This window comes from Populus nigra, chromosome 10 (genome assembly GCF_951802175.1).
Source record: "Populus nigra chromosome 10, ddPopNigr1.1, whole genome shotgun sequence".
Lineage (NCBI taxonomy): Eukaryota > Viridiplantae > Streptophyta > Magnoliopsida > Malpighiales > Salicaceae > Populus > Populus nigra.
The window spans coordinates 1,863,123-1,885,192 of NC_084861.1; positions in this window are offsets into that span (position 1 = coordinate 1,863,123).

Here is a 22,070-nt window from a genome sequence, read left to right on the forward strand (position 1 = left end):
GCTCGTCGAGACCAAGCTGTACGCCCACCTCGTGATAGTGGGACCCTTTCTCTTCAAGATCATGAATATAAAAATTCATCATGATTTAATTATAATTATCTTGCTGCTCCCTAGGAATTATGCAGCTTATCAATACCTTAAATTAATCGACAATGCCTTGCCTGAAAGCTAATCCATCATCTAGCAAAGTTATTCAACCAAAACCCACTTCGTTGATTTGGAATAATTTAAAATAATATTTTTTTGAAATAAAAAAAAAACCAATCTAAATACTAGCTAAAGTTATAAATTAACTTGTCACATCATATCAAATTAACTTCAACACAACTCAACTCAATTTAAAACTTGATGCAGAGAACAATCATTGAATCGTTGATTCCAGGAGGCAAGAAATCTAGGCATCTAGAAGCAAAATATGTTGTTATAAATGTGAGGAAAACTGACTTACTTAAAGCTCATTTTGACATTAGGGGAAAAAAAAAATCAAATTGGGTCTTGGAAAACTCCAAATTTTTAAGAAATAATTCGAAAATTATGTTATTTAGAGAATCATAAAATTATTTTAGGTAATGTCATGTTCTAATTTTGGTTTCCTTAAAATTTTCATTTCTTTAAAAATAATATAAAGATAAAAAAAAACTGACAACTTGATAAAAACAAGTTGGGAAGAGTTTCAAATGCATGCAAGAACCAAACTATGATTTTGAACAAAAATTAGAAACCCAATTGTATCCAAGATTGGAACACAACATAGATTCAAAGTCAAATTAAATAATTAAACTCAATTGGGTGAAATAAGAGACAAGATTGCAAGAAAATCAAAGTTTGGAATTCAATTAAAGGTTAAATTGATGAAATTCAACTTTTCGCATTAGGCGCACGAATTAAGGGGTCAAATTTGGTTGAAAACTGGGCGAAATTGAAGAAATTAAAAGTTTGAAGGCTAATTGAGGATAAAATTAAAAATATCCAAAATCAAAGACCAAAATAAAAAACACATTGGAATCATGGATGCTTTTGAAACTTAGTAAGGGTGAAATTGAATTGATTCTTAAAATTAAAATTCAATTGAGGACTTATTTGAATAATTGAAAGTTTGAGGGATGAAATTAAAAGAGAGAGTTTAAAACTTAATTTTACCTTATATGCCAAATAACACCATTTCATTTAATTGAAACAGTGCATTTTGGCAAAGTTTTGACCAAAACGATGTGTTTTGGTCTACGCCAAGTCAAAATAAGTAAAAGACAGACGATGTATCGTTTGGTTACTGTTCATCATCTTCCCCAATGAACCTGAAAATGGCAGCTTTGATGTCACCTTTCCAGTTGCCTCTCTCTCTCTCTCTCTCACTCTCATAACTTCATCATACAAAAAAAGAAACATGACATCCTCATAATTTGACAATGTACTACACCTTCGGCTCGAAAACAACCAATTTGCCACCCAAAAAGTTAATGAAAAAATGGTCTGAATCCCCTAACCCAATCAAACTTACAACTTGGTTTTGCAAGACCAGGTTATTGGTTTGTGGCCAATGGTTAGGATCATTTCCAAGCAAATTAATGGTCACAAACCATGCCCAAAAAACCTCTCATGTTCTTCTTTCATCCCTTATAAATAGGGGTGAATTTCTTGCAAGTGAGGAGGAGAAAAGAGGTAAAGAAGAGAAGGAAAAACAATAGCTAAAAAGCCATTTTCATCCACCTTTTTTTCCAGCCAATCCAATCAGCCACAAAATAAAACCTATCTCCCAATATTCTAGCCATATATCATCTTTACAACATCCCATACTACACCCATGCTTAATCCCAACCAAGAAAATCATTTAAAAACCTATCAACCACCACCTTCAGAACCATTTTCTTCTATCTTTAGTAGCCCCTACTATTTTCCTTTCATTTCCTTTCTTCCTTCATTCCAACAGCCACTACTAACCACCAACAACTCCATCATCAACCACCACACCATGACAATCGCGATACCAACAACATCTCTCTTCACCAATATCTGACCTGTTACCCATCGTGAGCCACCACTGTTTTCACCCTCATTGTTATTGCTTGTAAAACAATATCTTCAAGCTTGGTAACATATTTCTTCTCCTTCCCTTAACTTGTTTGATGCTATTTTATAGGGATACAATGTAATGTTTGTGTGTGATGATGATGTTAGAAGGATAAATGCATGGAATTGTGAAGTGCGTGCTGGGTGTAATGCATGAGTTGTTGCTGGCAATCTTTGCCAAAACAAAAATAAACACTGGGCTAAACCAATTATGAATAAGAAGGGATTGGACCCCCAATCCAACATAGCCCATACGGCTGGGCTGGGTCCAGCCCATGTATGTATAAAAAAGAAGAAGAAAAAGGTTTGTTGGGCAAGCTACTAGCTTACAAAAACCGGGTGGGGCTGGACCTCAGCCTAATCCTTATGCAGGCCTTAGGCCTTGCTCATGTGGTTGGGCCAAACCCAAACCCTTCCTTAAAGGCGTACTCGACACATCACTTTTTTCCTTAAAACATATGGCCATATTTGGATCCTAAGGGCGTCTTTGCCAAACATGCCTTTAAGACATTTTTAACGTGTCTAATTTTAGGCTAAGGGCGTGTTTGGTAAACACACCCTAAGCTTTTTTTTTTTTTTTATCTTTAATTTGTCTATATTTGCATATCTAGCCAAATAGACTCTTAAAATTTTCATTTTTTAAAAACAAAATTTAAGGACAATCTAAAAAATATTTGCGGATCCCTCGCATGTTTTTCCAATAATTTTACCTAATATCGGGTTGTATACTTACACTGTAAGATACAAAATGATATTAAAAATACATGATTTTTCTCAAAACATATCGAATAAATTTTAAAAAAATTCCTTTATTTCAGAAAATACAAAAAATATATTTTTCAAGAATATCATTTATTATTGGGTTGTAGACTTACACTGTAAGATACAGACTCACAAAAATCTAAAAAAATCAAAAACATTTTCTCATTTCAAAAACACAAAAAATATGTTTTGTTTTCGTACATATGACCAAATTCTAAATGGTTTTCATGCATGTTTTCTATATATATATATATATATATATATATATATATATATATAAACATCAAATTCTAAAGGGTTTTCATGCATGTTTTCTAAAAAAACAAAATTGCATTTTAGCATCCAAAAATGATATAATAACCAGTTTATGATTATCCATTAGAATTTGGCTAAAATACTATAAATTCTAGAATAATTAATTTTTATAATTAATATTTAGAGTATCAGGACTTAACTGTAAACTTTAATATTTGAGAGTATAAAATTATACTATAAAGTATACCTTCAGGTATTAGGATTCCGAATAGTTAGGATTTAACCTAATATGATAGCAACTTTCTTATAAAGAGAGCTCTGTCTTAATCCTTAGATGAGACCAGTAAATAGAAACATGCTTTAGATTAACAATCAATTAATGATGCAAGTTGCCATAGGTAAGGAGCACTGAAGGTGATACGTCTTCTCCTTATACAATTAGTCTCCTTACCTAAATTCTCGTAGACCATAAGTTTTCTAGTGACCATGATATTAGATAGTGACTTCTTCTAATAATAACTTTATGATTAACTCAAAACACCCTTCAATTCAAAGTGATACGTGCACAACGTTGAATGATGGATTTGCCCCATAGAAACTAAAGGGTGCTTTGGATTTAATCATAAAGTTATGATTTGAGAAAGTCTTTACCTAGTATCATGGTCACTAGAAAACAAATGGTCTATGAGAATCTAAGTAAGGAGACTAGTTGTACAAGGGGAAGACACATCACCCCAAGTGCACCCTACCTAAGGTAAGATGCATTGTTGATTGATTGTTAATCTAAGTCATGTTTTTATCCATTAGTCTCATCTAAGGTTCAAGGCGGATCTCTCTTCGTGGAAGTCTCTACCTTCTTAGGTTAAATCCTAATCATTGTATGGCCCTAATTTTAGTATCGTTTTTATTTTTTATTTTGTATCTTTAATACCTAGGGGTATACTTTACAGTGTGATTTTATACCCCCAAATATTAAAGTCTACAACTAAATCCTAATACTCTGAATATTAATTAAAAAAACTATTTTTTTAGGATTTTTAGGTATTTTGGCTAAATCGTAATGGATAATCATAAACTAGTTACAATACTTATTTTGTATTTTTGAAATATGATAAAAATGCGATTTTTTTTTAGAAAATATTAAGGAAAAACCCTTAAAATTGATCGGTATGCATGAACACAAAACATATCTTTTATATTTTTAAATGAGGAAATGTTTTAGATTTTTTGGATGTTTTTTTAAATTTCAAATAAAATCTATTATTTTTAATATCAGATATATATCTTACCATGTAAGTCTATAGTCCGATACTAAATGAAATTATTAAAATAATATTTCTTTCGGTTTACTGGTTCTAGGTGGTTGGTTGATGGCTGGGCAAGGTTTTGTTAGTTAGGCAGCTGAAAAAATAGTGTGTAAAAGCTGGTTTTTTGGCTCCCTTTCCATCCAATTTTCTCATTTTTTACTACATGAAAATCACCTTTATTTATAAGGGATCAAATAGGGGCATGAGGTGTTTATCAGGCATAAATCTTAGCCCTTAATTCAAACAGAAAGGATCCTAACCGTTGACGAAAAGTCACAATCACGGGTTGTAAAGGTTGGTCAGGTAAGCCTTTTTAGGTTAACTTTGCAGCGGGTTTTGGGCTTTTAAGGGACACTTTTTGCATAGGTTCAAGTTCAATGGCAAGTCACGAGGGTGATGTCATTTTTTATTGTTTGGTGAAGGTATGAGAGAGAAGAAAAGCTTGAAAGGTGGCATGAGGGCTACCATTTTTGTTGTTATTGGGTGAAGGTTCAAGATAGTGAACAATAGGCTTCAAAAAGATGTTATTTCTCTCTTTTTTTTATTTTTTTTAATTAACAAAACGATGTCATTTCATTTAAATGAAATGACATCGTTTTGGCCTTTGGGTTTAATTAAGTTCTACTTTCAATTTTAGCTGTCAATCTTTTGATTTGTTCAATTAAGTCCTCAATTGAATTTTAATTCTAAGAATTAATTCGATTCTACCTCTGCCAAGTTTTAAAATAATGCCCTGAGTATAGGGCCTCCTTTAACTTGGTCCTTGGTCTTGGGTATTTTCAATTTCATCCCTAATTTACCTTCAAACTTCTAATTTCTTTAATTTCACCCCCGTTTTCAATTGAATTGGATCCTCAAATTCACACACCTTTTGCAAAAAGGCCTTTGGTTTTCAAAATCTGCAATTAAGCTCTTAATTGACCCCCAAACTTTGATTTTCTAACAATCTTATCCTTGATTTCATCTAATTGAGTTTGAAAAAAATTAAATATGATCCTCTAAAATTCCAATCTTCCCAATTAAGCTCAAATTAAGGTTTCAAACTTAATTTTTCACCAATAAGTCCCTAATGAAATTAATTTGATCAATTAAAAGTTTAACTAAGTTATTGCACTTGATTAATTCTTTTAATTTAACCCAAATTAATTCTTAAATTTCAATAAACCTTTAATTGGGTCTATGGTTAAATCAAGTTGGCCTATTAAAAGTTTAATTAAGTCCTTTGACTTGATTTGTATGCAGATTTATCCAATAATCATTTATTTGACCTTGTATCTACATTATCTTTCAAACTTGGGTATAATTGTGTTCCTGATTTTTGTCCAAAATCTCAGTTTGATTCTTTCATGCATTTGGAAGTCCTTTTAGCCTACTATTTCCAAGTTGCTAGTCTTTTTTTAAAAAAACTTTTTAAAGAAGAGAATAATTTTAAGGAAAACCAGAAAATCAAGTTAGGACAGTTGCATTCTCTTTACAATGCTTAGATAAGGCTAGAAAGTGTACTTAGAAGAAAATAGATAAGGCTAGAAAGTGTATTATCTATCATACAAGGGCTAGAAAGCGTACTTATAAGAAAATAAATAGGGCTAAAAAACGCACTATCTAGTATGTGAGGGTTAGAAAGCGCCTTATAAGAAAATAGATGAGGCTAGAAAGTGTACTATTTGGTATGTGAGGGATATAAAACATCCTCAGAAAAAAATAGATAGGGTTAGAAAGTGCACTTAGAAGAAAATATATAAGGCTAGAAAGAGCATAATTTAGTAAGTGATTGCTAGAAAGTGCATTCAAAAAGAAAAAAGATAAGGCTAGAAAGCACACTATCTAGTTGTGAGGGCTAGAAAGCGTACTACAAAGTGTCAAAGATGTTGTCTCTAAAAACTTTGTTGATTTTTAAATAGCGAGAGCCTTGCCGGGCTCAACATCTTGCCGAGTCGGTTTTGCTGGAAAAGTTTGAGTCCATCAAGGATTCTTTCCTTGGACTCCCTGCAAAGGTCAACATATAATGTGTTGTGATTAATATGCATGTATTCTTATCTAAGAGATATAAGAGAGGTTCTTCATAAACTTCTTGTTTTTAAAGTTTTGATCCTAATAGCAAGTTTTTATGGCATTTTTGCTTTCGCTTACCCAAGACATAGCTTGTGATCTTGACCTCGGGAAAAGGGATGCTCATTTGGTGATCTCAGACAATATGGACATACCCTATTATTTGAAAACCTTTATCTTAAAGATTTTCATCTTTACTTTCCATTCTTTGTTTTTCTAGAAGAGGATTGTGGAGCCAGCCCTATTGTGTTTGAGTTACCCCTAGTCTGATCATGTCCCTAATAAATTTATCCTGTTTTATTTGCTAGGATTTTCACAGCGATGATGTCGTGCACAAGAGTGTTTGGTTTTTAACTAGAGGTTGATTTCATGGGAATTCTTTGGAATTTTAAAGCCATTTCCAAACACAAAAACCATTTTGATGTTAATATCAAACAAAATTGTTTCGAAAAGAATTCAAACAAAATTGTTTACAAAAAAAAATTCAAACAATTCTCGTGGATAGGGTTTCAATAAAGTTGAATTTCTCTATGAGTGTTTCTACTAGTAAGAATGTGAAGTGACCTTTCATTTTCCATCTTGTTGATCAGAAAGGTTCAAGTTTTGACTTGAGAGTTTCAGAGGAAGGAAAGATTTTTTCAGCGTTCATTTTACTTGTATGAATAATAAAGCATAACCAAAGTTTCTTGAAAAGCTTGTTTTGCATAAGAAAACATTGCTTACCAATCTAGATTGCTTGTCTTTGATTAGTAAAGGCTTTATTCAACACATAACATGGCTTTAAGCTCTTAGACATGAAAGAAAAGTGTATTTGTAAGTTCAAAAGATGTTGAAGAGATCTCACGACGACGGATTACTAGTGCTCATTCCTAAACCTTTTCTTTGGTCAAGGGGTTCTTAGACCTTAAGATTGACTTTGCAAAATGATATGATATGCCCCTAGTGTCGGGCTTTAGACTTTTTGTTTTTGTTTTTTTTTCATTTAGTTTTGAGCATCATCATCATCATATCCATAAATTTTTGAATCTTTGAATTCCTTCGTGCCCCTAGCATTGCTTGGGCTCATTTCATCATCAAGGATTATTTTATATATTTTTGTGGTCAAATTGCTTTTCTAATTTTTGTTCTTGCCCTCAGTGTGAAGTGTGATCCTAGTCAGGGTTGATTTTTTAAAAAAACTTACTAGGCTCAAAGGGGACCACAAAGGATATTTTTTTAATGTTGTGAAAGGTTTATCAAATATGGTCATTGCTCATTTTAAACGCATGTGTTTAAGATCGGTAAGCTTTTCTTTCCTTAATTTTAGCCATGCAGAATTGTTTTTCAGTGTGATTGTCGCACCCTCGTGGCGGAGCGCGGCATCACGACAACCCACAATTTATTTCAAGATTTTTGTTTATTTGTGGATAAAGGAGTCGCCACCTAGTATTATGGTCACTAGGAACCCTAACTGGTCTTTTAGAGATTCTAAGGCAAGGGATTGGGTGCGTAAAGGGAAGGTATTAGCACCCCTAGTACGACCTACCTAAGGTAAGTTGCTTGGTGTTTGGTTTGCCTTATAATTATTATGGTGTTGGTGTTTTCTAATCCCATCAGTTTTCCTAGGATACGTTTTGCTATGATGAACAAACTTGGACTGAAAGTCTAAAAAGAAAGAAAATTTATCAATGTGGATCACACCCTTAGATATGCCTACAAAGTACCAAGGAGAACCAATGCAGATCTCTTGAAATTTGTTTTTGATTCATACTAAATTTATTAAGATAGAAATCCAAGGAGATTCCATGTGCTTTAAAAGCTCATTTTTCCCTTAGTATTTCAAGAGTTTGCGACTCGTAAATCGCAAGGGGGGGGAAGGATAAAAATTTAGAAATCTAAGGAAATTCAGGGCGCTTTAAAAGCCTATTTTGCCTTAGTGTTTCATACTCTCACGGCTCGTAAATCGTGGAGTCAAAAATTGAAATGTCCTCAATTATAATCAAGGCTTCTTTCAAAGAAGTGTGATGACTTATTGCTCCTAGAAACTTATTTTGGATATTTACCACTTAGGGTTTCTTTATCCAAATATTAACAGTGAATAACAAGAAGTTATTTCCAATAATATTTTTGATATTCATCCCTTTGGGATTTCTTTATCCAAACATTAACGGTGAATAATAGATGAATTCCTCCCAAAATAAGATTTTTGTATTTTTTTTAAAATATTGGTCAATACCTTTTGGGGTTTTACAAAGGTCAATACCCTTTGGAGTTTTACAAACATGTTGTAAAATTCAGAAATGCAAGAAAATAATTTTTTTATTGTGAAATCCATGCTAAAACACATTTTTGAAACTTCAAATATATGTTATTTTATATATAAAAAAAAAACATTCAAAACATGTTAGGGTATTAGCCATATACAACACACAAAAATAATTTTTTTTGGTCAAAACACGAACATGAGAGTCAGTCAGTAAAAAAACCATACACCTCCATTCCAAAATTTGTAAAAAAAACTCAAAAGACTGATAAATATATATATAAATTTTCCAAAGCTAAATTTTACTCACATAAGATTTAGTCGGTCCCCTTAAACCCAAATCCTATAATAATAAAAAAAATCCTTATGCACCAGAAGACTAAGATTCGTAGACCGAACCCACAACAAGAACCATAACTCACCAATTCTTTTTTTCAATCTTTTAACAATGCCACGCTTGTTTCATGTAAAAAGAAAAGACCTGAGCAACATCCTTATATTAAAAAAATAAAAACTAACAACACAAACCAAAGGCCAGCTCTCTTTTGTTTTCAAAAGAAAACAATAAAGATGAAAACGTGAACCAAAAGTCTGCCAAAAGACAACCTTGACTGTAAAGGGACTTTTCTCATGCCTTTTACTTTCTCCATGGAACATTCTCTTGTGTTATTTACTCTCTCCTTTGGCCAAAGCTTTGTTTAGAAACAGAACTTCTCTTATGCAACATTACAAGACCGAGAGGTACCGAACAAAGGGGACTAGAGGTGGTGAAGGCCTTTAAGCCTCACAGTCTCTTACAAAAAAAAAGGAGGAAGAGACGCATATCTCTAATATAGACAAACTATCTAAACTCAACATGTATAAAAAAAAAAGGGCAAACGTACAACTTGTTGCCAAACCAGAAAAAACATACGTCCCAAATAAGAGCATAAACAAGTTTTTTTTAAAGAACAATTAGTAGACACTAGCTTTGAAATATTGCAAGGAAGGAGAAACTAAAACGTATACTTGGAAATCTTGCTTGTTCTGAATGCCAAAGATGATGTACCAGCCGATCGGCAAAGCTTCTACCTTCTTGCCTTTAGTGACCACAAAAAGACTCCTTCTCTTTTCTTTCTCCTCCTTTTCTTTCGGGCTCCTATGTCTCTCCCGTTTTTCTCCTCTTTTCTGTCTTTTTTTCTTCTTATTTTTCCACCTCCTCTAGGTCAATAGAGGGGGCTTATATATAACCTAATATATCTCTATTTAGGAAAGATTCAATGCATTAATCTAGGATGCAAATCCCAGCTGGTTTGCAGCTAAATAATGCAAATGAGGAAACTGTAATCATTCCAGCCATCTATGTTAGGGATAAAATCCCAGCCATTAGATAATGATGAGGTTCTTCTCTTCATGGCATTTTGCAGCTGTCAAAAGTTGCCATCTCCTATGAATTAAAACTGCACAAACGTGATCTACATCTCCAAAATGGCAACTAGCAGGAAGTTGCAGGAAAGTAATCAAACGGGGAGGGTTGTGCAGAGAAAAAAAGAAAAGACATCAGACGGGATAGTTGTGCTCAAAATTAACATAAACAGTACCCTACTAATTTACGTTGTCAAGTAACAGACATTATTGATGTTTTCTAATCCAGTCCCTATTTTTTTTTAATTCCTTGAACAAAACTTTCCAAAGTTTGAAATTTGTCTTTAATTAATCCGATAAATCCTTAAAACATTAAATTGGGTCCCTCGAATCAGACCTACAAACTCAGGCTAGGATCCTTCTTGCGGCATGATTCTCTACTTTCATACTAGATATTCAAATGAGAATATCTTGAGCTTCTGATATCGAAATCAAGCCATTCAAAAGCCCAAATTCATCTACACATACAGGACTATAACTTTCATGAAGGATCTAAAGTGAGATAAAATCCTTTTGAAAAACAGAATTGCAAACAAACTCGAGCTGTAACCCTTCTCATAGCAGGATTCTCTACTTTCACACTAGATATTCAAACAGGAATATCTTGAGCTTTTGATATCGAAATCAAGTAATTCAAAAGCCCAAATTCATCTACGTGTCCCAGAATACAACTTTGATGAAGGATTCAAAGTGAGATAAAATCATTTTAGATAACAGAATCTGACAGGAATTTGGTTGGTCAAAAAGGTTTTCTTGATCTGACAATTCCGAGCATCCAAATCTGACTGAGAGTCTGCCCTAAGAACAGTGACCTCTAGGACCTAATAAAGGTGCAGGTCAAATCTTCAACATGTCATGATTGACATAAATAGCTACGATGGTCAGATATCGTACGAAACCAAGTCAGAAACAGAGCCTAAGTTGGAACAAAAAATTGAACAACATCAGAATCAATTTTTTTAAAATACAAATTCTGAGGGATTTATATGAAGACTCCTTATCAAACTAAGAAACCTGATGCTTTTGGCAGCAAGGGGGGATAAAAAGAGTAGAAAACAACTCAAATAGGTTTCAAAAAAATATTTCTTTCTCCTCCATTTTTTGTCAATTTTCCAACAAACATGAGCTACACCTCTGCACTTGATTCAAAAGGGGTACACACCATCTTCAGCACGTGGGGTCCAAAAATAAGTAACAACAGTGACTATGAATCATTATTCATTCAATTAAGACTCAACTTTATGTTATTTTATGGTGTTTTCTTTATTTTTTGTGGTTAATAAGCATTTTATATCCCCAAATGTTAAAGTCTATAATTAAATCCTAATATTTTGAATATTAATTTAAAAAATCAGATTTTATGGGATTTTTAAGTATTTTGATCAAATCCTAAAGGATAATCAAATAGTAAGAAACTATGGTAATTAAAGCAAAATTCTAGATGTTCTTGAAGAAGGGATTTTCAGCCAAAAGAATTTAATAAAAATAAAGATTCAAGAATTTTGATAAGATGATTGGATTGTATAGAAAAGAGATGAATTTAATGTTAAAGAGTGAATAGAACATGAAATTTTTATAGTTTCCTTTGGTTTAAAGTTTAGCCAAGAAGAAATAAAATTAAAGAAATATTTTTTTTATTTGAATGATGAAATGAATTATGTTACAATATTGGAATTTGAAGAATAGAAAGAAAATTTACAAAAGGAAGAAGTAAATTTTCATTTCTCTATTTAAATAAAAACAATTTGGCAAATGAAAGGATAATTAGAAGGATTTTTTTATTATTAATTGTTTTCTAACCCAATTTTGGCCTATTGGATTTTAATTTAATTTTTACAGGGTTTAAAATGAAAAATTAAAACATCAGAGATTTATTTCGATGAAAAGTGTGATTTGTCAACTTCCGTGAAAATTAAGGACTACAATGTGCTTTTTTCATTTTATCTTTATGTTCAAGATAATCCCTATCTTCAAGATCATCCTTATCTTCGAGATAATTCTTGTTTTCAAGATAATGATAGTTATCTGCTTTCAAATTTGATTCTTAATCAAATTCAAACTTCAAAGAAGAGAATTAGTTTGATTGAAGCTTGGTTTTTCACACGCAAAGGGACTCTAGCACTATAAATACAGATCTCAGGGTATGAAAAAAGGGATTAGAGAGAAACCCTAAAAGAAGAGACCCCAAAAGGAGGCCATTACCAGAAACCCTAAAAGAGAGAACCCCTAAAAGAAGAGACTCCAAGAGGAGGCCATTACCAGAAACCTTAAAAGAGAGAAACATAAAAAAAAGAAGGGGGCGACGAACCCTATACTAGCCGTCGCCCCCCTCAACCCTTAGCAATTTTAGACAAAACCAGCAATGCAACCTGCCTTAGGTAGGACGCTTAAGGGGTGATAACATCTTCCCTTTTACGTAACCAGTCTCATACCATAGAATCTCTGTTGACCAGTTAGGGTTCGTAGTGACCATAATATTAGGTAGCGGCTCATTGAACAAGACCTTTTCCCCTAAAAGAACAAGAAGCCAGATATTTGTTCTTTTTCTATATCAAGATATTTTTTTAATTGGTCATCGCGATGTCCAGGTGTGACAAATTATGTTAATATGGAAAGTAGAATAATGTTATTAGTAAAAGTTTGATATGAATGAATAAACTTGATTAAGATGTTTGAGTGAGAAAGAGTCTCTATGTGTGTGTATGTGTATTGTACATGTGAGAAGAAATAAGGTGATAAACTTGTCGATTCAAGAGAGGTTGCTAAGTCGACGCCACAGTAGGGAACTTCATCTCGAGCTCAATCGTCAGGTAATTATGTGATGCCTGAATTTATTATTGATCAATATATATTTTTATTTGATTAATTACGGGTGTAAATTATTAATTGTTATATTGTTTACTTAAGGAAATAAAATATGTGATGCGATGAATTAATTCCCTAATTAATGGAAGGAGTGCCCTGAACAACGGGTGAAGCGTTGAACTAATTCCTGGACTAATGGAATTAGTGCCTTGGTGAATGAGCATGATGATGAATTAATTTTCTGATTAATAAGATTAGTACCCTCATGAATGGGCTAATCGTTGAACAAATTTCTAAATGAATGGAATTAGTGCCTTGGCAAATAGATGTGATGAAGAATTAATTCCCTGGTTAATGAGATTAATACCCTTATAAATGGGTGAAACGTTGAACTAATTTTCTAGGTTGATGGAATTAGCGCATGTTTAATGGACATGAGAGAAATTAATCATCTATTAGTGGAATTAATATTCAGGTTAATGGGCGATAGGAAGAAGTATATTTTTGGTTAAAGTTCAAGGATTAAGGATTATTTGGAAATTTCATTGAAATATAGTACAAGATGGACGAGTTAATTTAATGATCTTATGAGAAAATTTTCAAAAAGAAAGAAAGAAAGAATTTTTTGATAATTTATTTCATCTGTCTAATTCAATTATTGTATTAAATCAATTTTCAAGTACCATTTTGTAATGAACGAATTCATTATTTTGTTATGTAATATGAATTTCAGAATTTAACGTGTCAATAATTTATCAAAAGTTTTTTTTTGCAGTATAATTTTAATTATAAGTTTCTTCTTTAATTATTTACTTATTTCAATTATAATTTTTTTAATGGTCCTACTTTGTAAATCTTTGAATTGTGTAATGTACTTTAGTTATAATTTGTAGAATAATTTATTGAATTGCATATATGTAAATGTGTTATATTGAATTGTTTAAACATGTGTGATTTTCATAATTGAGAAACGGTAATGTAATGAGAGGAGGAAGTCCTAGATGATAGGAAAGATAAGAAATTTGATAATTGAAAATTGTGGAAGAAGAGTCGATAACTTGGTACTTCAAAATACAGACGAAACTCTGCTGAATTTTTTATTGACGTAAAAAAATTTTTTTACCTAATCTTAACTGAATTATTATATCCTTGCTCTTTGTTTTGAACTTAAATTTTAAAGTTGTTACATTTGGTATCAGAACTTTAATCTGGGTTCAGAAATTGAATTGGAATCTAATAAGTATCACATTGGTTCACGGTACTGCACTTAAGGCAATGTGAGATGGTGGATTGCTCTCCAGCGTTGGAACAGGGTCAAGATCCTGAATTAGAGCATAGAGAGAGAGAGAGAGAGAGAGAGAGAGAGAGAGAGAGAGAGAGAGGATTCTTTAGAGGATTCAGCCTCTCACATACCTACAACACCTCATCTAAGAGAGGTGCCTCCTCCAACAGCAGCGGTGTTAGCGACAACCCCTGCACCATATTCTGATTCGGTATTTATACCCCAGATTGTGATAGTTATAATGGAGACAATGCCTTAGGTACCAGTGTTGGCGCCCTCAGTGGCACCACCAGCACAAGTACCACAAGTTGAACCTTCACTAGTGAACAATGTGGTTACACTAGTTCAGGTAGTAAAGAGTATGTGAGAGTTAGTATGTGACTCATTCTCAGGAAAGCCTGATGCTGAGATAGCAAACATATGGCTACGTACAATAAATGACATTATGGAGCAGATTTGGATGCCAGAGGATTTACGAGTAAATTATACCACTCATTTACTGCGCTGTAGGAGGCCTATGGGGCTTGGACATGGGTTGAAATTAGGGTTCAGTTTGAGAACTAGTTTTACTCATCATATCATCGAAAGGTGAAGGAGCAAGATTTTTTAGGTTTGAGGCAAAAAGGTATAACAGTACTTGAGTATAAAAATAAATTTCACGATCTCTCCATGTTTGCTCCACAATTTGTTCCCACCGAATAGTACATGATTAACAGACTGCAAGATGAATTAAGCCAGGATTTAAGACAGGGCTTAATAACACTTAAATTTAGGATAACCAGAGAGCTTATAGAGGCAGCCCAGGCCCTTGAGGCATGTATAATTGAAGGGCAACAAAGTCAGGCGAAGGTGGGTAAGAAGAAGGATATCAATTTTTCCTCGAGTAAATCTCCCCATTATAAAAAGGATAAGGGATAGTTAAACCAATTTAGGAGGAAGGGAGGAGTAATGTCTAGGCCTATTTAGAGTACTAGTGTTGAGACTGTTGGTAGACAGCTACCTTCTTAGGGAGGCTTTGTTAGAGGGGCATCGGGACTAAATACATTATCTTATCCTCATTATGCCTGATGCGAGCAGAGACATCTGAGGGATTCTTCAGTGTCACCAGGGCGATGCTATATTTGTTAGGGATGATCATTTTTTGTTCGGTTAGGTTTTTATAAAAAAAAAGTAACCAAACTGAATTTTAAAAAAAAAACAAAACCGGTTCAAACTAGTTTGACTCGGTTTTTTTGGTTTTTTCCGGTTTGGCTCAGTTATTTTGATTTTTGCTCAGTTTTTTTTGTGTAGGTTCAGTTCGGTTTTTTCAGTTTCAGGCTTATAAAACTAAAACCAAACCGAACCGATCGATTTTTTGAAAATTTTAATCGGTTTAGTCGGGTTTTTTTTACAGTTCGGTTTTTTTGGTTTTCTTGGTTTAATTTTTTTTTGATTTTTTTGTTCACCAATAATATTTGTAGATCTGAGGGGCATAGATGGCGTGATTGCTCTTGATTAAGTAGAGGATATTACTACCATGGATGATAGGGACACATTTGTAGGGATTGTCTATGGAGAGCTGAGTTCATACAGGGATAAAGGCAACAGACCCAAAGCCAGCAACAGTATGTCACTATGGATAGACCGGGTAAGCCAGCATAGTCGGGGGCCAGAGGAAATAGAGGTTGGCCCAGGGTGCAGGGTGACAAGACCCAGGGCAAAAAAAGTATATCATATGATATAAGAGAGGTTATGGCTTCCCCAAATAGAGGTCTACCCTAGGTGCAGGGTGACAAACCCAAAGTAGCAGGTACTTTGTAGTTAAACTCATTACTTGTAAATTCATTGATTGATCATAGGGCTTCACATTCATTTGTAGCTAATAAAATTATGGAAAAATTAGGAAAAAGACCTAACAGGTTAGAAAGAGGATTTACGATAAGTATTCTTCCAGGTGCAGTCACAATAATTGATTTAGTCTACAAGGGAATTGGGATTCATATAGATGGGCTCAAGTTGGGAGTGGATTTAATTCCCCTAGAATTATAGGATTTTAAGGTGATACTAGTCATGAATTGATTAAGTTTTCATAAGGCTCAAATGGATTACTACGCAAAAAAGATGACTTTTCAAGGATCAAATGGGATGAAAGTGATATTTAGAGGGGAAATGAATGTCTTACCGAATTGAATCATCTTGGTTATGACTTCAAGGAAGATGATCAAAAAGGGATATGAGGCTTACCTTGCCTATGTGTTGGATTCAAAAGAGAAAACTGGAGAGTTGACAAACATCTCTACAGTAAAAGAATTTTCAGACATGTTCCTAGATGAATTACTAGGGTTACCACCAGATAGGGAAGTGGAAGTTTCCATTGATGTACTATCCTGGTCAACACTTGTTGCTTAACCACCTTATAAAATGGCGTTTGTCGAATTAGCTGAGTTAAAGATTTAGCTACAAGAATTACTGAATAAAGGATTCATCCATCCAAGTAATTCGTCCTAGAAAGCTCCAGTATTATTTGTAAAGAAGAAACATGAGACCCTTAGACTCTGTATTAATTACAAATAATTAATAAAGCAAGAGTAAAAAATAAATATCCACTCTTGTGGATAAATGATTTTTTTATTATTATTTTAAAGGAGCCAGGGTATTTTTGAAAATAAATCTCAGATCCGAGTATTATCAATTAAGAATCAAGGAACAAGATATGGCAAAGACTGCATTTAGGACTCGGCATGAACATTATGAGTTTCTAGTAATGCCATTTGGGTTAACAAATGCACTAATAATATTTATGGACTTAATGAATCGGATTTTCCGACCTTATCTAGATAAGTTTATGGTAGTGTTCATAAATGACATCTTGATCTATTTCAATTTGTATTTGAAACATAAAAAAACATTTAAGACAAATGTTATCAGCCTTAAGGGAGTATCAATTGTATGCCAAATTAAGTAGGTGCGAGTTTTGGTTAAAAGTAGTTTTTCTTGGACATGTTTTATCGGCTGAAGAAATACTAATAGATCCTAGAAAGGTTTAGGCGGTATTGAAATGGGAGAGACCTACAAATGTGACTGAGATTCGTAGTTTTCTTGGATTGGCAGGATGTTATAGGAGATTCATTGAAGGATTCTCAAATATAGTTATCTCAATAACTCGATTGACACGGAAGGAGACAAAATGAGAATGAACCAATAAGTGTGAATAAAGTTTACAGGAGCTAAAAAAGAGACTAACAACGACACATGTGTTAGCCCTTCCATTTGGAACTGAAGGATATGTAGTTTGCAGTGATGCGTTAAGAAAAGGATTGGGTATTGTTTCGATGTAGCACAATAAGGTAATTGCCTATGCCTCAAGTCAACGGAAAACTCATAATATTAATTATTTGGTGCATGATTTAGAATTTGAAGCTGTTGTATTTGCTCTCAGAGTATGGAGACATTATTTGTATGGATCCCAAGTCCAAATATTTACTGATCATAAGAGTTTGAGGTACCTGATGACGCAAAAACAATTAAATATGCGACAAGGATATAGGTGGAATTAATTAAAGATTATGATTTTATAATAGAATATTATCCAGGGAAAGCAAATGTGATTGTAGATGCCCTTAGCCGCATAAATAAGATGATAGATGTTGAGTTGGATGACAATGATGAAAGAGAATTGTTTGAGTTAAGGAAGATAAATGCTAAGGTAGAAGTTGGACCTGAAGGTTCTTTATTATCTCAATTATGAGAAAGTTTGACACTCCGAGATAAAATATTAGAAGCACAATAAAATGATGATAAAACCGACAAAATAAGGGACAAGGTAAAGTTAGGAGTTAGGACTTCCTTCCAAATCTTGGAGGATTGAATGATAGCGCTTGGAAAATGAATGTTTTCACCTGATGATGAAACACAAAATAGAGAAGTGTTGCAAGAAGAACATGAGTCTCGATTTGTGACTCATCCTAAGAGTACTAAAATGTATCAAGATTTAAAGGAATACTACTGGTGGCCAAATATGAAGAAAGAAGTAGCTAAATATATGGTCAAATGTGGTTTATGCCATTAAGTAAAGATGGAGCATCAGAAACAAGCAGAGCCTTTACAACCGTTATTGATACCTCAATAAAAATGGGAAGACATCTCTATAGATTTTGTATCAAGCCTCCTTAAGGGAAAACAGGCAATGATGTTATTTAGGTCATAATGGATAGATTAACTAAGTCTGCTCTCTCTTGTCTATAAGAATGACATATTCAGTTGATAAGCTAGCTAAATTGTATGTAAACGAAGTAATTGGATTGCATGGAGTGTCAGTGTCTATAGTATTAGATCGGGATCCTAGATTCATATCTCAATTTTGGCTAAGCATGCAACGGGCTTTAGGGACAAAAGCCTTTCACCCTCAAACTGATGGGTACACAAAAAGAACAATTTAGACCTTGAAAGATTTGTTGATGGCTTGCATATTAGATTTTAGAGGCAACTGGGAGGATCATTTATCATTGATAGAGTTCACGTATAATAAGAGCTATCAAGCAACTGTGGGGATGGCTTCGTATAAAGCCTTGTATAGAAGAAAATGTTGAACTCTAATATGTTGAGAAGATGTAAGGAACATGAAGTTAAATGGATCAGAGATGGTTCAAATCACCACAAAAATGTGAAAATCATTAAAGACAAAATTAAAGCAGCTCAAGATAGACAAAAGAGATATGCTGATGTTCGAAGAAGACTTCTTGAGTTATTGTGGGTGATCGGGTATACTTGAAGGTTGCTTCCTGCAAACACATGTTAAGATTTGGTATGAAGGGAAAATAGGCCCCAAGGTATATTGGTCCCTATGAAGTCATTGAAAGGATTGGATTGATGGCTTAGAGATTGGCTTTACCCCCACATTTGAATAAGATCCATCAAATATTTCATGTTTCGTTGTTAAGAAAGGCTAAAACGGATCTATCTTGAGTCCTACCGCAAGTTTCTTTAGAGATTGCAGAAGATCTGACTCTAGAAGCAAAACTAGTTAAGGTGCTGAATTATAGTGAGAAAGAACTGAGGTATAAAAAATTCCTATGATTAAGATGTTATTAAGAAGTTCATAAAAATGGAATAAGTAATATAGGAAAGGGAAGGAAGTATCGTAAGTTATTCTTGAATACTGGTAAAAATTTAATTTCGAGGACAAAATTTATATAAACTGGGGAGGATGTAAACCCCCGGGTAATATTCTTGATAATAATAAAATTCAAGATTATGAAAAATAAGGAAAAGTGATAAATTAAATTATTTGAATGATGATAGATTCAAGAATCTGAAATAAAATGTTTGGTATAGGTGTTAAAATAAAACTAAAAGTAAAAGTAATAGTAAGAGTAAAAAAATAATAATAAATACAGAAATGTGAATAAAATTTTAACGGAAGCGAATTGCATGAAACTGAAAGTATCAGCGTGTAACTCAGTGAAATTCAAAATAGCTTGGGTAAAATGTGATATAATTATGCATCAGGATTTGGAAGTTTTACCCAAAAATCATAAAAGTTACTGTTGAGGGACATAGAAGGAATTTGTACAAAGTTGATGTGTATATATATGTGTGTGTGTGTGTGTGTGCACGCGCGTGTGTGGAAGGAATTTGTAAAAAAGTTAATTGTATAAACTACAAATAAATAAATAGATAATAACAGAAAAGGAGTTGAATAGAGTTTTGAGATATGATATTGATGTAAGGATTTAAACAAATATAAAACACTTTTAAATAAGATTCTTGAAGACTTGATGCTTTAAATTTATCAAAATTTATGAAATTAAAATTTAGGGTTCTTGATAAATTTTGGGGAAAGTTGCAATTGATTATGAAATTGTGTTAAGATTATTGAAATGAATAGAGAAAATAAGAAATTATGGTAATTGAAGCAAAATTTTAGGTGTTCTTGAAGAAGGGATTTTTGGCCAAAAGAAAATAATAAAAATAAAAATTTAAGAATTTTGATAAGATTATGAGATTGTATAGAAAGAAATGAAATTAATGTTAAAGAGTGAATAGAATATGAAATTTGTATGTTTTCCTTTAGTTTAAATTTCGGCCAAGAACAAATAACACACACGCGCGCGCACACACAATCAAGTTTATTCATTCATATCAAACTTTAACTAATATCATTATTCTATTTTTTATATTAACACAAGTAATAAATAAAATCCTTCTAATTATTCTTTCATTTGCTAAAAAAAATAGATTTAAATAGAAACATGAAAATTTACTTCTTCATATATATATATATATATATATATATATATATATATATATATATATATATATATATATTCTTCAAATTCCCATATTGTAACACAATTTAATTCATCATTCATATAAGTAAATTTTCATGTTTCTATTTAAATCTAATTTCATGTAATGAGAGGTGGAAATTCCAAAAAAAAATTGGAAATTGGAAATTGTGGAAGAAGAGACAATAACTTGATACCTAAAAATACAGAGGAAATTCTTTTAGATTTTTGATTGATTGTAAAAAAAAATTACCCTAATCTTAATTGAATTATTAAGTCTTTGCTCTTTGTTTTGAACTGAAATTTCAGAGTTGTTACAAAAGCATTAATCCATATCTAATATACTTGTTCATGTGTAATATATAAAAAGAAAAAAAAAATGCATAAGCAATACATAAAAATACATGCTACAATTAAATTACACAGACCAACAAAAATAAACAAGCAAACAACCAAACAAATAAAGTTTAAACCGATCAGACAAGTCCCTAGTGTAGTTGTGACACGATCAAAGAGTTGATATCTTCTCCCAGGTATAAGAGTGTCTAAGTAACAAATAACACAACAAGACCGAAGTCGAACCATAGAGAGGTTAACTGTATAACCTACAAATAAAGAAATAGATAATAATAGAAAAGGAGTTGAAGAGAGCTTTGAGATGTGATATTGATGTAAGGATTTAAACAAATATAAAACGATTGTCAAGGTTAGATGATCCACTACTGGTATTTTAAATAAATATAATATAAACTCTTTTTATTATTCAACTAGAAACCATACACAAAGGAGGTTACAATCGGATTATAATTTATTAACATGATTATATTAATTATTTTATTTGAGTAATGTCAATACTTGTAAATGTTATCAGGTATTCATGGTGATAACTTATGTTACAACAAATCAAGTTCCTTTCATAACACAGGTGTCGATTATGCCATACAGTTGGGTTATGAAAGTGCCAAGTATTTGTTGTACCATGGGTTGTTCAACACAAATCTAGATTAACCATTTAACAAGTAAGGTATTAAGAGTGAGTAAAATAAAAAATACAAAACATGTTAGTATCAAACATTAAAATTCATATTGAGTTTATACTATACTTATTATTACACCATTAGTGTAACCTTTTCACATTGACATAAAAAACTTAGTCGAACGTTATGAATAAGAGAAACATAGATAAACAAGATAAGAACATAATTATATATGTTTAGTAAAGAAAAATAAAAAACATAAACAAGAGATTAAGGAAAATATAACGTGGAATAAAATTTGAACATTACAAAATACAAAGAAAGAGAGCAAGAGCAAAATCTTGATCTGAAAACCAAGATGCCTAAATATATGGCAAATGTCTCCTTTTATAGGCCAGAATTCGGAACTATTGATTTGATGACTAATTGTTAAGTGCGTGGCCGCATCTTGACTCAGTAACAATACTTATTTTCTTATCTGCAGAAAATGTCATTGCTAACATCAAAATTTGAACAAATAGTCTTCATGAAAGTTTTGGAAAATTGTCTCAGCTTTCCAACAAAACATGAATGAGGTCATTTGAACATCTAGAACTCGAGATATGGGCTAAACACTGAACAGTGTCTGGGCTGCAGGACAGATTCTGACTTCTC